This window comes from Pteropus vampyrus, unplaced genomic scaffold (assembly GCF_000151845.1).
Source record: "Pteropus vampyrus isolate Shadow unplaced genomic scaffold, Pvam_2.0 Scaffold262, whole genome shotgun sequence".
In the NCBI taxonomy this organism is placed as follows: domain Eukaryota; kingdom Metazoa; phylum Chordata; class Mammalia; order Chiroptera; family Pteropodidae; genus Pteropus; species Pteropus vampyrus.
This window is the reverse complement of record NW_011889043.1, coordinates 1,836,029-1,853,136: the sequence shown is the minus strand read 5'-3', so window position 1 is coordinate 1,853,136 and position 17,108 is coordinate 1,836,029. Positions and strand designations below refer to the sequence as shown.

At 40.4% G+C, this 17,108-nt stretch overlaps 1 protein-coding gene across 1 annotated transcript in view; it reads left to right on the top strand.

Moving 5' to 3' along the window:
• The first annotated feature begins 1,086 nt into the window (after window positions 1-1,086).
• Window positions 1,087-17,108, top strand: part of SV2C (synaptic vesicle glycoprotein 2C) — a 180,184-nt gene continuing 164,162 nt past the window's right edge. Inside the window, exon 1 of the mRNA XM_011375132.1 lies at window positions 1,087-1,170. The gene's annotated coding sequence lies outside the window, so the exon portion shown is untranslated. The remainder of the gene's footprint in view (window positions 1,171-17,108) is intronic.

Sequence of the window (17,108 nt, the reverse complement as noted above, 5' to 3'; positions counted from 1 at the left end):
GGTGAAGGAGAGGAAAGGGCAGCAGCTCCAAGCCCGCAGAGGGCTACGCCCTCCGATGCGGCGGCGGGGAAGCGGCGCCAACCTTGGGTGCGGCCTCGCGGGGGCAGGGTTCTCGGGAGAAGCCAGGCCCAGTCGCTTTAGAATGAGGAAGCTCAAATTGGGGTCTCCAGCACGCCAGGGGGCGAAGTGTTTCTGAGAATATAAGCACACTTCCTGTTTTAAAATATATATATATATGTATACATATTATATATATAAATATAAATATATAAATATATATATATATATAGTCCCCCCCACCCGCCCACCCCCCCTCGCCGAAGGGCCGCTTCCTATGTTTGCCTGTGAGTCCAGCTGTCTGCCCCTACCTGGCATTGAGGAGACCTCAGACACATGGCAAAGTTTTCTCCTGTTTGCGCCTATTGGCACCCCAAGCTTCCCCTCGACTTTTAGGCCAGCGTGGAGGTACGGTGGGGGGAGAATGGTCAACCTAGCCTTGCCTGGCGTCTTCCTGGAAACCAAATCAAAGTTAACAGGTCAGTCCCAGGCTCAAAAACAGGAGGCAAACCTTTTCCCTGGCACCAGCCGGGTTTATCACTCAGAATTCCTTGCCTCACGGGACCGGATTTGGGGCGCCGCCCCCAGGTACGCAAAGCATAGTCACACTCAGTGACTAAGTATTGGTGCCCCTTTCCTGTACTCTACCACCAACCCGGAGCCCACAACCCTGACTCCTCCCAAAGTACTTGCTACTTAGGGGTGGCCCTACTCTCCTCAAACCGCGCAGCAGCAGCGCCTCAACACCCCCGACTTCCCGGAGCGCGTCTGCGGGCCCAGCACCAAGTGATGCGCGGCTCCCGCCTCCACCGCGCGCCGTGACTCCCGCCCAGCGCACGGCTCGTACTCTCGCCACGCGGCCGCCGGGCACTGCAGCACCCGGGGAGGAGGCGCAGGCGGAGGAGAGAGAGGAGGACCGCGGCTTGCAAGCCCAGAGCCACTTTCCCGCCCCTCCTCTCGCCGCTGACACGCTTGGAAGAGTCACCACTCCGCTCTCTGCAGGAGAGAGTGGCAGACGGAGGCGGCACCGGGAAGCGAGCTGGAGCGACGCCCGCACGGCAGCGGCTGCAGCGCTGACAGCACCCAAGGCAAGGTTCCCCGGCGGTTGGAGCGGTGAGTGAGGGACCCTGGCAACGGTGGCGGGATTTCCCGCCTCTGCTTAATTTTCCTGCGGGACACGGAGGCCAGGTGGTGCAGCTGGGGAACTTTTTGCAGCCGTGTAGAACCTCAACTTTACCCCGTCTGCCCCCGGGGAAGCAGTTTCAGTGCCAAATGCTGCCCGGCCGTGCGCCTTTGGTGAGGCGGGACTGGGGGATTCGGGGTATAGCAGATGAAGTGACTCCCAGTTGCTCGGAGTAGGTCAGGGGATATGGGCTTATTCTATGCGGGATTCACCGGGGAAGCGGGTGGGCGGGCAGCCGCTAGGATGCGGGAGCCACTCCCTCCTTCTGCGGGGACCTCCACGATCCTTTGCTTGAGTGGTTCGACGGAAATGCGGGATGCTGATTTCAAACGAGCAGTTTGGAGCCCCCGGCGGGGTGTGGGACCAGTACGTCCACCCCAGCCTTGGTCTTAACTTTTCCGCGGGGATCCCTCCACAGATGTGCAGGTGGCGGAAGTGCAGAGGCAGCCGCAGTAGGTGCTGCTGGAGCGTAAAAGAAACACGGGGGAATTTAAAAACTATTCCATCTAAGTCCCCGAAGCTCCTGTTTAGTGTCTACGCGAGAGCAAGGGAGGGATGGAGAGAGGGAAATCCGCGGGGCGGTGGCCGTTTCTAAGTGCTTGCGCTTCGCTACTGTGAGCCCGCATTCGGCAAAACCCTACGGAGTGCCTACTGTGCGCCAGGTGCGGCTGAAGAGACGGATTGGCAGGAGGCTCAGCGGCGGAGAAAGACCATCACCTGTAGACAACTACCGAGATAATTTCAGGTGGTGGTGAGGGCTGTGGAGGCGATCACTTAATCCATTTGACCCTTTCTCTTGGAGGGCTCTTTCCCTTCCTCCTGGGTTCTAGAACTGGGAAGACTTTTCTCCAGCGTGTCGCGGGAAGCGCCCCGGCTGGGCCCACGAGGACTGCGGAATATGGTGATGAACTTGGCATGGGGCGTTGGGCACCCAGCCACAGATGCACTACCCAGAGCATTCGTGTGGGCGAGCTGGGGGCGGAGTGGGAGGGGCTGAGTCACGGGGGTTGGAGGTGCCGCCTGGATGGCCCTAGCGGGGGGGCGCACGCGTCACTCGCTACGTGTGCAAATGATGCAAATGCAGACCCACGAGGGGCGGGCGGGGGTACGGGTGGAGGGTAAGCCGCGGAGTCTCCATCTGGGAGGGCGCGTGTGTGCGTCAGAGGCTCTCGGGTGATGGATGCCACGCAGCGCACTGCAGCGACCCCGCGGGGCGGTGAGGGCGGACCCACTGCAGCGGCGGCGGCAGCAGCAGCAAGGAAAGCCCCGCAGGACTGGGGCTGCTGGCGGGCAAGCGGCTCCGCAGTGCGCCGCAGTGCTGGGAAGGCGCCCCAGCGGCTTGGCGCTCCCCGGGGGACCGAAGGGATGGGGCATCTTTTAAGACGCCAAAACAAGGATGCCCGAATGGTGTTATGTCTCGCTGAACCCCCTTACTGCATACTTAGCTGACTGACAGCGCCGAGAAAGTTGTTTCCATTTAATTCTTATCCTTAATCCTAGAGGAGAATTTGGCGTTAATCTCTTTGGCGTTCACTCATTTTCAGTGGCAAATTCTAAAGGGCTTCGTGCTCGCGGCAAGTTTTCATGTGAAAGCTTCGATGTTGAGGTTCAGGGGATTCTGTAGAGCCAAAGCATTTCTTCACCATTCTTCAGTTTTGTCAGGAGGCCTGGCCTCTAAAGGACACTCGAGAATGGCTTACAAAACAATGTGCCGCATTCTTCCTTTATAGCGTAAAAACGTGTGTTACAAACAGTACTACGAATCATTTCCTGGTAGGAAAAAAAAGCCCAATCTGCATTTCATTGTATCATCATCATCATCATCATCATCATCATCATCATCATATTTAAAACACCCCACTTTCTGGAAACCTAATGGCAAAGGTTTTTCTATTGGCCTTACTCAGTGAGCCTAAATCTGCAGTTATCTGTGGCAAAAGGAGTGAAAGGAGGGAGGGGGAGAGAAGAAAGGAAGGAAGAAAAGCAGTTATCAGGGAGCCCAGAGACAAAGATCCTAGTCCCCACTTTCCAAGTTTTATGTTATGTCACCTTAGACAAGTAACTTACCCTCTTGGGTTCATCCTGAATATTTGAGAAATGTGAAAAATAGCTCAGACTAGCTCTTATTACAAAGTTGTTTTGAGGACAAAAGAGGTGGTCTCAGAGAGCTTTGGGCATACAAATTCTCTATGAATATTATGAAACAAAGCCCTTAGGGAGAAGAAAACAATTGTATCTTTTAAAAAATTCTAGAGACTTTCTTCAACACTGTTCTTTTAAGGAAATTTGGCCTTCAGTCTTAGTGAATGCAGACAATAGACTTTTCCTCAGTCTAATATAAAATCAAATGTTATTACCTGCTGTCTGGAGAAGAGAAAAGAAAAGCTCTGATCGCATATAAATGTTTTGATGATGTAGTAGAGAAATCAAATTTATTTTTTATGACCTGATGACAGTAAAAGTAGCTTCTCTGGTCTGAGCAACAGACTAGCCTAAGAGCTTTTAGGGGAAAATTTTATTCATTATTAACCCTATAATATTCCTTAAGTGTGGAAGTTGCCTCAGAGAACAGGATGCTAGTTTTACCCTTGAGAAGATTACTACAAAGGGCATCATAATGTGAAGCATATCACGTGACTGTAAGTGCCAGAAAATCCATTTCCTATAATTAGGGATATTAGCTCTTACTCTGAGGTAAAGCTTGTTGGCATAGTTCATGAATAAAAGCAGTTGATTTGTTAAAATGCCAGCTCACTCTGTTGTTATTCATGTTACTCATACATAATGGTCGATTTCTATGACTAGGGAAAGTTAAAAAGTCCTTTTTATTCTATGAGGTTGTATTAGGGGAAGACCTAGGATTCACCAGTATGTGTCTTGGTTCCATGTTGCTGAAATTTCTGTCTCACGCATGATTTAGAACATGTATATCATGGCCAATTTCATACAAACTCATCATTTCGATAAACCTAGGAGAGGCAGCTCCCCAGCTGTGTGCAGTTTGGGTACAACATTGCTAAATTATTTTCATTTTGCCTTTTCAACTCCAGCCCTGTTGAGCAACCAGTGTAAAATGTTGCAGTAGTTGGAATTTAGAGCTTCTTTATTTGAGACAGCTGAGAGTATACAATGGGGGAAAGAAATTACTATTTTAATTCTTTCTGGAAATTCTTAATGAGATATAGAGATACCATTTAGTTTTATCATGGATACTTCTCTTAATTAGGAACAATTGGTAGTAGTTGCATATCGTGATGGCTCCCCTGTTGGGAAAAGTTGAACAAAATAAAGTAAATGGAGAAGGGTAGATTTAGATGGTTTGGTCCTTTCTGGTTCTAATATTCCTTCCCTTCATGAAATGCAAAAATACATGATGAGTTATATTTTAAATTTGAACTTTGCCTATAAGTAAAATATAAGAAGTGTTTTTAACTCACTGAAATTTTACATGGAGCTATGGGCTCAATGGTGTTTTTGTATTATGCTATTGGGTACATTAAAACATTTTAAAAGACCAAATTTGAAAAATAATAATCTCAGCTTAATGTACAGCAGATATTCAAGTCAATTTAACATGACAACATTTGAAATCTGTTGATCACCTGATGCACACCAGGCCTACTATATCTTTTGCCATGGACAGTATGTAACATAAATGATTAAGACCAGACACAAAAACTATATTGATGGGCTTTAGTCTTCTCATAGCACTTGGGCCCTCTGACAGTTTAAGAGCACAGTGAGATTTATGACAAATTAGACCAAATGCTTTCTCATGTCTTTTGCCACTATTTGAAAATATTATGAATTATAATCCTAGAATAGCCAGAAAGACCAGTGCTTCTCAAATAGTGTATCATACTTTCCTGGCGAGCTGTTCAAGTGGAGATTTCTGAGCCCCATCTTAGACATTCTAAGTGAGTAGTTTTGTGGGTGGGCCCAAAATATGCTGTTTATCAATCTGCCAAGTGGATTGAGTATCATCATTAAAGGACCAGACTTGCAGGAGCTCTTGAACTAGGTAGGCAGTGTGGCCCAGACTCAGAACGCATGGACTTTCTAAACTATATTGTTCTCTTTAATATTCATTGAGATACTTGATCTTTGTTTTATATTACCCAGCTGAGTCATGTAGCATGAGAGCTTCTGCAGCAGGGAATAGCTGTGCATTTTATCATCTCAGGCTTTGACTAGCTTGTTTAAATATATTAATTTTAATACTACTTTTTAGTAGTTTTAAGTAAGTCATTTTTTCTTTCTTCCATTTTGCATTTTTGTGTTTTTGTCTTTGGGAAGTGACATTCTAATAATTCCGTGGGGCCATTCTCATATTTGCCCTCATACTGTTATTCCTTACAACACGTGATAGCATGCCCCAGTTAATGTACATTAAACACATGAGCTGCATTGAACATAAGAGTCGCTTAAATATAAAGATTACTTTTTAAAGTATTCAATTAAATCTGCAGCCTGGGTTTCCTGTGGCCGTTATCAGTGTGGAGGTAGAAATACAAATCCACAATAGAGTCCACAATCATTTTTCTGATTCTTTTCCTACTCCAGTTACGGATTCCCAGCCTGCTGCAAATTCCTTTGAGTCCTCAGGGACCCACCCCGCAGTCCTCATCCCCTTTCCCTGCACTGCTGCCAAACCTGCCTCCTACTGCCTGGAGTACCTGGCTTCACTATTGTCAAATCTGCTGATGCCGCTGTGTGCTCTTCATGTCCTTGGAGAGCTTAGAGGATGTGTGACTGCATGGAGGCTGGTGAGAGGACACTTAAGTGACATAATGTCCTGAATTTATAATCAGTTTTCCCCTCTGACGCCAGCCCATTGTCCTGGGACCATAAATAGTAGGTCTCAAATCATCTTTCACTTGGTGTGAGCCCTTTCCTGGGAGACTTCTTTGTCTTTCCCTTCCAGACATATTCAGAGGTATCACAATATTAAGATAAATTATCAGAATTTTGCACAGGATGTTTATTGCATCATTATTCACAGTAGTGCAAAGTCAAAAACATCCTTAATGTCCGTCAGAGGATGTTCAGATCAATTATGGTTCATCTAAAGAAATGCTACACAGCCATTGAAACAAATGAGGTGAACTTATGTATAATTAACATGAAATGTTTTTAAGATATCTTATTAGTTTAAAATATAGCAATTTAATGATCAAAATATGTGGCATGTCTCTCTTTTAAAAAATTAAGGTATTTTTAAAAATCTAGGAGGATCAAGACCACACAGTTATCTTTTGGGAGCAGGATGGAGATAACCTTACACTTTCTACTTTATGTATTTCTGAATCATTTGAGTTTTCAACAATACACACATACTACTATTGTAATTAAGCTACCAGTAAAGGTGGTAAAAATTAATTTCAAGAGGTCCCTATGATGCTATTTCTCAAAAATGTCTAAGTATTAATGTTTTAGTGACTAAAAAACAGTGCCAGTTTTTCCCATAGATACTTTTCTAGTTCATAATATAGGTAAGGTAACTCAAGTCATGAGAATATGAATTACTCTGGTACTCAATAAAGCTATTTTTATTTGAAATGAAAAAAGGAACCCAATTATAAACATTAAGTGTGATGGCCCTTGAGAAGAACGGCTCTTTGCTGACTTAAGTTATTCAAGTAGAGGACCTTCCTCCCACTCCCACCTCTGTTCTCAGTAAATCTTATGCGTTCAATAGCTGTCAAAAACCTGTATTACTGCTCAGAATATTTTGCTTTTAGGGACATTTTTCATTCTGCTATGACTGTGTATTTAATGGGATTGGAGATTGGTCATCTTTTATCTTCCCATGGGCCTGGAATGTCCTCCCTACCACCATTTACCCTCCCCCACTCCCAACATATACTCATTTGTCTATGGGAAGGGCTCCCACCTGTGCTTCAAGCCTCAGTTTAAAATTTCATGACCCTCCATGGCATAACTCGGGTCCCTTTCTCTATCTCTTCTTGCAGCCACCACTGTAGGGGTGCTTCTCAGGCTTTGTCTTTATGGCCTCTTTACATGTATTTCCCTGCTATATTCTGAATGCCTTGAACCTCAGGTGACTGAGATCTTTGTAACTCTCGGTGCTGGATACATAGGGTTGAAAATATTTGACATAATTTTTAAACCTTTATAATTGAACTATACAGAGATAAAAAAGTGCACTTATTAAAAGGGTGTACCTCAATTGATTTTCACAAACTGAACACATCTCTTTAAACAACATCCAGATTATGAAAGAGATTATACCCAGTGCCCCAGAAACCCCTCGCATGTCCTATCTTGTCATAATCTCCTTCCACTCTCCAGACTTCAGTCCTCTGGTGATGCCTAACAAAGCTCTTCCTATACTGCTTGTATGCCCACTTTTTTTCCTGCCCACCATCTGAGAAAACTGCTTGGCAGAGCCTTACCCCTCCTAATGGACATGAGAATGTCAGGACTTTGCCTAGGATGCTATCTCTAGATGCACAAACTTCCAATCCGTGAAGTACCAGGGGCAGAGAAAACATCCTTAATTTATTCCACATGCCTCTGGGCTGCAGCAGAACGCTGTTTGTGACCTTAGCCTAAGTCCTTCAGCTTAAGCAATTCTGTCATTTGCCTTTACTTTTATCAAATTGGATAAGTTTCTGTTTTTGATTTGCTAAAATTTCTTATGAATGTGTACAGAATTTTATTTAATGCTTTTAAGTCTCTGATTGGTTACAAAAGTCATTTCTTTTTAACGGATAAAAGCTCCAGAGTTTCTGCTGCTGCTTATGTCAATTTCGATAAGCTGCATTTTTAAAAAAGAAATTTGTCAATTTTTATCCAGGTTGTCAAGTTATCACATAGTTATTTATAATCACTGGTTTGTCTTTCATTTTGTGAACTGTGTGATTCTTGTATCAAATTGCATTTTTTCTTCATTGCTTTGGATACTTAGACGCTCAGTTTTTTGTACAGATCTAGAACTTGAGAGTAGTGTGGCTTATTTGAAAATCTTTAAAAATGTGTATGAATTATTTAAGATGCATTCCTATGTCATTTGAACATGGAATGATTTCCTGTGGTTGTACGCAAGTTTTTTTCAACTAATTATTTCTTTTATTTATCATTGACTGACAACTTTAAAAATATCAGAACATTAGTACCAGATAGAATTACGGATAATTAATATTAAAAATATCTAAATGATAGAAGCCAGGTTTGTTAAAGACACCAATTTCTTTGAAGGTGAAAATGTTGGTAAAAATGAAATACTCATGGGCTTGCTCTGGGTCTTCTGGTTTACTGCTATATGTGTTTATTATCTGCAAGGATAAATGAACCATTATTTAAATTTTGATGACAGGAGTTTTATTTTGTGACAACATGGGCCTTAATCAATTCTTATTACACCTCTGCCTGCCTTTTCATGAATTTGTCAGGATATGGCAGACTTTTCATATTCTGTCCTTTCAGGTGATTGTAGAAAGGAGCGAACTCATGAAACACATACCGATGTGGTTTGTTGGAGGGCTCTTCTAAATCCCAGCAACTCATATGGCTAGTGACTGAGCATTATGTTTATATAGCACTGGTTAACTTTTACCTTTTCCCTGGATCCCATCCATTCCTTCCCCCTCCCCCACCCCCCACTGCCAATATCTAGCCATTCCCTGTCCAACATCATGAATTTCTCATTGACTTTTCTATTCCTCCTTTAACCATACTTGCCTTCCCTATGCCGGGTGGGCAAGCATTTGTCAGACATTTATTGCTATATCATGCTGGCTAACCAGCCACTCCAAAAGTAACTTAAAGCAATGATAATTTATTTTCACTCATGCATCTATGCATTGGCTGGGGACTGCATGTTCTAGGTTGAGTTTGCAGGGTTTTCTCCAATTTACTGGTTAGGTTCAGGTTTTTAATCCTGCTTAGAATAATCGGCTACGCAGTTCATATTTTTTTGCTTTACGATTGCAGAAGTATAAGAAAGGTGAGTGGAAACCAGCGGTGCCTCTTAAGTGTAGGCTCAGAACTGTTGCACTATCGCTACAGCCCACATTTCATTAATAAAAGATGTATAATGTATACAGAACAGTTCCACATAACAAAGCATTGCCTCACACACTGCACAACTCTCCAGTGTCCCATCAGACATCGATTTAGGTGAAAATTTTGTTTCTAACAATTTAAGCCTAGATTTTTTTTCTGTTTTATATATAAAGACAAGTATTTTTTGCATAACTTTTATATATAATGTATTTTCCAGTAATGAAACTACTTATAAATCAAGGGAAGATTATATTTTGTTTTGTTTAAAATCTTACCAAGTGTTGTTCATCATTTCCGAAAATTACATCAGCAGTGGTAAAAACACTTGAGATATTTAAGTTATTAATAAGCTCACCTATATTTGTCCACATTGGTGTTTGTTGCATTCATGGTTATTCTTCATTCAGAAGCAAGCCTCTCAAGTCTTCATTTTGTATTCTAGAGTTGTTAACTGGAACATTTACATATTTTAAAACATAAATTATTATTATTCTATTCTTACTGTTAAGGTATTACACAGATATTTTAAATTTATGTGTGCAGGTAGGTTATTTTATCTATGAAAATTATTTAATAAGGCATTGCAAAATATATGTTATTAGTAGGTAATGTTAGGTCGCTCTAAATTCTCTTTATTTTAGCACGACGTTTAGTAAGTATTTGGGGGTGAGCAGGGACAGGTTGTAACACAGGGAGGGCTCTCCATCACAGCATTGTATCCGAAGGGACCATGCTCTTTCTGTGACTATTGCCACATTACTCTCTCTCTAGTAGTGGTTGTGAAGGGAGGCAGAGTGCGAGCTGGACCTGCCTACCAAAATGGTGTGTCTGTAGAGAATATGCAGAAATGGTATGTCTGTAGAGAATACACAAGCCTTTATCATACTTCTACTTCTGAGGCTCATCCCAAATCCAAGCAATCTGGAGATCTGGGCTGTGAAGGCACTGAGGTTTTACCATGCTGCTCTAATCTTGATTAGCGACGGGTAAGGACAGGGGAAATTTAGAGGAGAGAAGAAACAAACAGATATGTCCAAAGGTGGCTGCTCCAACAAGTGAGGGAGATGCCCAGTAGGAATCTGGTGGTTCTTTCTAACCTGTTTTTAAAATCTTGTTATTCTCTGAGGTCACTGCTCAACAGTGTTTCCTGTGGGATTCCCCTGCCAGAGTCTTCTGTGCATGAGGGTGGGAGCTCTCTGAACTGCTTCCAGAAGAGACTCTGACAAAAGAGGGAGTGAAAGCTTGGTGACCTATCTTGGCCCACAGTTCAAGGATATGAATATTTTCATATCAACTGAAAATGCTGTAAGGGTAATTCAGAAAGAATAAATTAGAAGACAGTGAAAGAGTGACCCAGGATCGAATAATATATGCTGCTCTGTGTGCCTTTTAATGTAAAGTTGGAGTACTGATAAGGGCACACACTCTTTGTGATGTGCAGAGGACGTTGTTGGGCAGAGCTTGCCTCATATAGATAAATACATCATAGATAAATAAATACAAATATTCATTACTATGAACCTGAAAATGTAATGATCATACCTGGATACAGATGTGTGTGAACAAGAAGTTTTGATTATATTCAAAGACAGTGAATACAAAAAAAAAAAAAAAAATCCAGACCTATAAAGGTTAACATGCACTTCCCAGCAAACCCAAGGAGAAAAGCCATTGATTAATATAATTGAATGTGAGACTTAGGAATATAGGCCATTTTATATCTACAGTTTTTTCTAACATCAGGAGAATCACATGATTTTCCTTAAAGGCTGACACCAACAAAATCTACTGGCCACGGAAGATTTGGAGGTATTTGATCTCTGCCTAAAATGTAGACTGATAGGCCTGAGCCAAGATTAAAGGGATATTCTACAATGGAGAACTAATTCAGTTTCTCCCAATTTTTTGGTATTATGTACTCCCTAATTATTACCATATTACACAGTTGCTATGCTGATTGTCACGTCAGACATTTGCAGTAGCATTATATTCCATTTAATAAAGCTCCTAAATAAGATGGAACATCACAGTTCATGCTATATGCAATTGCTGGCTTAGAAATTATTTTTACTTAGTAGATGATTTTGAAATTAGGTACTACAAACTTTTTTAGAAATCAGATTATGAACTATCTTTGCCTAAGATTAAAGTGCAATAAAGTGTGTACCTGAGTTCTTGAGGTTCCCAGTGATGTTTCTGAAGTTACTTCTGCCTCACTTCCTGCTGGCAATGTTAGCACTTTCTTTTGCTGGTATGTGTGTGTGAGTTTGTGTGTGGGTGTTTCTTGTCTTTATTTCCTCTTGCTGGTACTGATGAGTTGTGACATCTCAGGAAACCATGACAGTGGTAAGTGCCTTCTGAGGGTCTTCTGATCGCATTGTGCCTTTCTGCTTGGAGGAGTTTGCTCCTTCCCTCGAAGGATAACTAATCACTGATTTTCGGTCTGGTTGACGTATGATAACATGAAATTCTCTTTCTTGATGGTTTTCACTGTTCCTTTGACAGCCTTGGGAATCAAGATGCCTAGCTTCTCAGTGTAACAGCTTCTCAGGTGGCCACAGCCTTTGTCCTCAGCCTGAAGGCCATTTGGGTTGATACTCAAGAGATTTCGGCTTCTGGTAATGGTGAGAGTGGTTTATGAAGATCTTTTCTGATCGTATTAGATTTAACTTCTTTTTACCCAAGCTGAATTTCATTCAAAATTCCACATTTCACTCTAAGAACTAGTGTCTGTCTATGTGTGTATATTCCTTAGGCTGATAGATTTCTCTTATCTCAGAAGAGCTAAAATTGGGAGCTGGTGGTCAGATGTGGATTTTGGCTCTTAGTTGAATTTTTGAAATGTGCCAAAAGTCTCTAAATGTACAGCCCTGTCAGCCAATTGGCCATAGTATTTTATTTGTAAAATGCTCAGCAAATATTTATGATGTCAATTAACTATACAATTAGCAAATGTTTATTAACTCTGTTAAATATTAGCATAATTAGAAAAAGAGGAGCTTTAGATAAATCATGGCATTATTTAGTCCTGATTCATGTAAAGCCACCTTTAATCAACTGGAGGTTAAGATTGGCTCTTGTTTGTTTATTAGCTCAAAAGCTACAGATGTGCGAAATGAAATAAATGTAGCTTCCTAATATGTAATGAAAACTAGCATCAGAACTACCTTTAATCTAATTTAGTACTAGTTTTTGCCCTTAAAGGGTATGCTTTTCTGTGGGATCATAAAAGGTAGTCAAATTTATCTGGAGATAAGAAGATAGATAAGTTATTTAATAACAGTCTTTAAGTATTTAAAGGTTAAATGCACAAAAGATGGTGCTTACTATTTCTTAACAGGAAACAAGAGAAAATAGACTTAAATAGAAAATAGAATATTCTTTTAAATAAAGGAGAAATTTTAATTCAATTTCAGTCAACAAACTGATCATCTCCCTTGTGCAAGGGATAGGCTACGCTCATTAGGAAAAATGAGATGGTTGGGTTATAGCCTGGGATCTTAAGTATACAGACCTGTGAGGGACGACTCAGACAGCTTAAATATACATACTGTAAAACAAAGAGTGGGAGTTCAGTAATAAGCAATCCAACTTTCCATGGTGGTTAAGACATTTACTTAAGGCAGTGTTTCTCAACCTCAGCACTATTGACATTTGGGCCAGATAATTCTTTGTTGTAGGGGGCAGTGCTGTGCATTGCAGGATGGTTAACAGCATCTCTGGCCTTTACCCCCTAGTTGCCAGTAGTATTTTATCCTCCAGTTGTCAACATCCAAAAATGTGTCCGAACATTGCTACATGTCCCTAGGGTAGGAGCAGAGAACATGCAAAATCGCCCCAGTTGAGAACCACTGACATAAGGAATAAAGAAAAACTTCAAAAGCAATCACATTCAAAATGAGCCATGATGGGCAGATGGTAGACAGGGAGATGCAGGGTGTTTGAGGTAGAGATGGAGATGCAGTTAGCGGGTGGCAAGTGGTTCTGTTGATCTGAGAGAGAGGCTGTGTGAAGACTGGAATGTGGGAGTAGTGGGAGAATGAGCTGCAAGGATGGATGGGAATCCTTGAAGGTCAGATACAGCTGTTTGGTTTGATGGCAGGGGATTGTCTTTATCAGAACTGCGCATTTAAAGAGATGAATTTGAAATCAGGTATGCAATGGCTTAGAGTGCAGAGAGACTTGAGGTAGAAATAACAGCTAAGAATGGCCAATTTCAGTTACTTCATATAAACAGATGCCCATTCTTCATTCATTCTGTGAATCAGTTAGCCTACACATAGTTATTGTGCCTCTTTTAAGTGCTAGGCACTCTTCCCAGCTACTGGAGACAAAACGAAAACAAGACAGATAAAGTCCCTATTCTCATGGAGCTTACATTCAAGAAAGGGAGGAGAGAAATACTCAACAAATAAAGATGAAACTATCAAAATAATTTTAAAATAGTGTTTAAATTCTACAAAGATAGTAAAACAGTTGATGTGATCTCAGTGACAAGAGTGGCTGCTAATAATAATGATAAAACTTATAATTAAGACATAGTAACAATTTTGTTGCAATGAAATTCATTTACATCAACATTTATTAGAAATCTCATTCCTAAACAGCTAAAAATAGAGGTGAAATAGAATGCATTTCTTCCCTGTTGACATATGAAAGTATCTGCTATGAAGAACATTTCTTTTAAAATTTATTCATTGGAAAGGGATTTTACCTGTATGGCTACTAGAACATTTGAAAAGTCCCTTTTAAAACAATGGGACAGATTATAAGAGAAGAAGAAAGCAAGCAGCTAACACTTACTGGGTCCCCAGCATACAATAGTCATCCTTCTAGGCGCTTGCTATTTAATTTTTTTTACCCTGAGTCCAGACCACCTTCATTTCTCACTTGGAATAATGCAACAGCTTCCTAAAAGGCCCTTTGGACTTCAATTGTGTCCTTTTTCAATCCATTATACATTTGTAAAACACAAAAGGCCACATCCATTTTTATATTAAAAATCACCAATGGCTCCCTATTGCTGTAAGATCAATTAGCAATTTTTATCTAGGTCGCAGTGAATTCCCTCAGGTCCCTGATGGCACCATGCTCTCCCTCGGCCTCCTCTGGGCCTTGCTGCCTGCCAGAAGTCTCTCCACCTCACCCTTCACCCCACAGCTCACCTAGCTAACTCCCATTCATCCTTCAGGACTCAGCTAAAGGTAGTTTCCTTAGGGAAGTCTCACTTGATGTTCCCAGGTATAATTTAGGTGCCTTTCCAACATGCGGCTGGTACATCTTATCCAGTGATAACACAAATTACTCTCTTTGGTGAATGCTCATTTCTTGGGCTAGGTTCTTAAAGGTTCACCCTTGTGGGCCCAGCAGGTTAAAACAGGGCCAAGCATAATCAAAAAATATTTGTGGGATGAATCAGTAGGGGGTAATGCATTTTAGAAATGAAAAGTCTGATGCCCAGAGTGCATACGTTACTTGCTCAAAGTCACAGAGCTATGAATAGTGGTTTTATACCTGTAGGGCTTAAAAACCCAGGTTCCTTTCATATACCAAGGGAATCTGTGTATTCTGCAGAACTCTATAAGAGCATTACAGAGAATCATTTGGCTTAGTTGTTTACTTGTAGACTGAGAGGTTTTCAATAGATATTAATTATTAATCAAAGAGGAAACAAGACCTTACTTTAGCAGTCTCTTTCATTGAAATGCTTCTGAGATTATCGCCAACCTAGGACTGCCAAGGTCTGAGTCCTCTCTGTTAATAGCCAGTGAAGCCTTAGCATTTGGAAGATCTAGATTTTGCTTCTCATTAGTTTGATTCATTAATATGCTATTAGACATTTACACAGTGTTACAGTTCCTGGTATGCCTCACTGCCTCCCACCACACCTATTCCATCATAATGTCAGTCAGCAAAACTATATAGAGATATATGAAAAAATTATGCTGTGCGTAATAATGCATAATCAAAACTGCTAAATATTTAGTATGTTGTTTAATGGATTTATAAAATTGTAGCAACTATGATTTATTACTTATTATTCTTTATTTAGTACTCATGGCTTTTTTGTCACTAAAACGTAAAGTAGACAAAATAGGAATTTTGCTTTATTATTCACCTGCACCTAAGTGCATTCCTAATTTTGACTCAGGTAAAGTCAACATGCTTTCCTTGGGCATATAGGAATTTACTACACTTGATCTTAGCCAAAAGGCCGAGAAGCGGTAGGCATATAGGAATTTAAAAGCAACTATGAAACAAAGTGTTTCAAATAGTGTAATGCTGAAATTTTTAAACATGAATGCTCCTTCACTGCATACCTTAAATAAATGTATAATGATTGTAGCAAATAAATCTATTGTAGTTTTCTTTTATATCTTATTTTCTTGTTCTTTCTTTTTTTTCTTTTTTCTTTTTTCTTTTTACCATTACCACTTCTGACCAATCTAGATGGGTTTTCATGTCAGCCTGTGGCATATAAGCTTTTTCACCTGGCAGGTATGTGCTCTTTTAGCAATATACTAACTACCTATATTAAGTTGGATTAATAGATTAATAATAATAGCAGATATTTATTATTGCCTGGGTATTTGTAATAGCACCTAGGCTATTTTTAAATATTATCTCATTTAATCTTCATAATTCCATGAGATCAGTACAGTTAAATTTTAATGTGTTCTCTGGTGAATTCTACTAAACTTTTAAGGAAGAACTACTACTGACTCTACCTACACTCTTCCAGAATATAGCGAAGGTGAATACACTTACCAACTCATTTTATGAGACCAGTAATACCCTACTACTAAAACTAGACAAAGACATTACAAGAAAAGAAATCTTCAGACCAATATTTTCCATGAACATAGACAAAAATATCAACAATATACTAGCAAATTGAATCTGGAAAGTTATAAAAAGGATAATACATCATGACAAAGTTTATCCTGGGAATGCAAAGATGTTTCAATATTTGAAAATCAATTAATGTAATTTATCATGTCAATGATCTAATAAATATATGCAGGAATATTATTTGATAAAGTTAAGCATCCATTTATGATTTAGAAAAATCTCTCAGTAGACTCAGAATAAAAGGCACCTACAACCTTACAGCTGAGATAATACTTAATTATGAAAACCTAAATGCTTTCTCCTTAATACTGGGAACTAGGCAAGGACATCTGCTTTAACCATTCCTTTTCAAAATTATATTGCAAGCCACAGCCAAAATAGTAAAGCAAGAAAAATAAATAAAAGACATGAAGATAGAAAGGAAGAAATTGAAGGGGTGGGGGAAGAAATAGAGAACTGTCTTTATTAAAAGATAATATAGTTATCTGCATGAAAAGTCATAAAGAATCTACACAAAAAGCTACTAAAACTAATATGCAAAAGTCAGTCACATTCTTATGTATTAGTGATAAACAGTTGGAAATTCAAATTTAAGAAAGCAGAACCATTTACAATAGTACACAAAAAGAAATACTTTTTAAAAAAGAAATACTTAATTGTAAATCTAGCAAAATATGTGTAATATCTTTATGATGAAAACTGCAAAGCACTAATTAAAGAAATCTGGTGATGGCCAGAGGAGAAGAGGGTGGGGTGCTGGGAGAAAGCAATAAAGGGTTAAAGAAATATAAATTAGTAGTTGACAGGTGGTCACAGGGATGGGGAGCAAGGCATAGGGAATGCAGTCAGCAGTAATGCAATGGCTATGTGTAGAGCTAAAGGGAAGGTAGTGTAATCAGGGGGATCATTTCATAAACTATATAAATGTCTAACCAATGTACAGTATACCTGAAACTAATAATAAAACAAGAAAGAAATTAATTAGCTA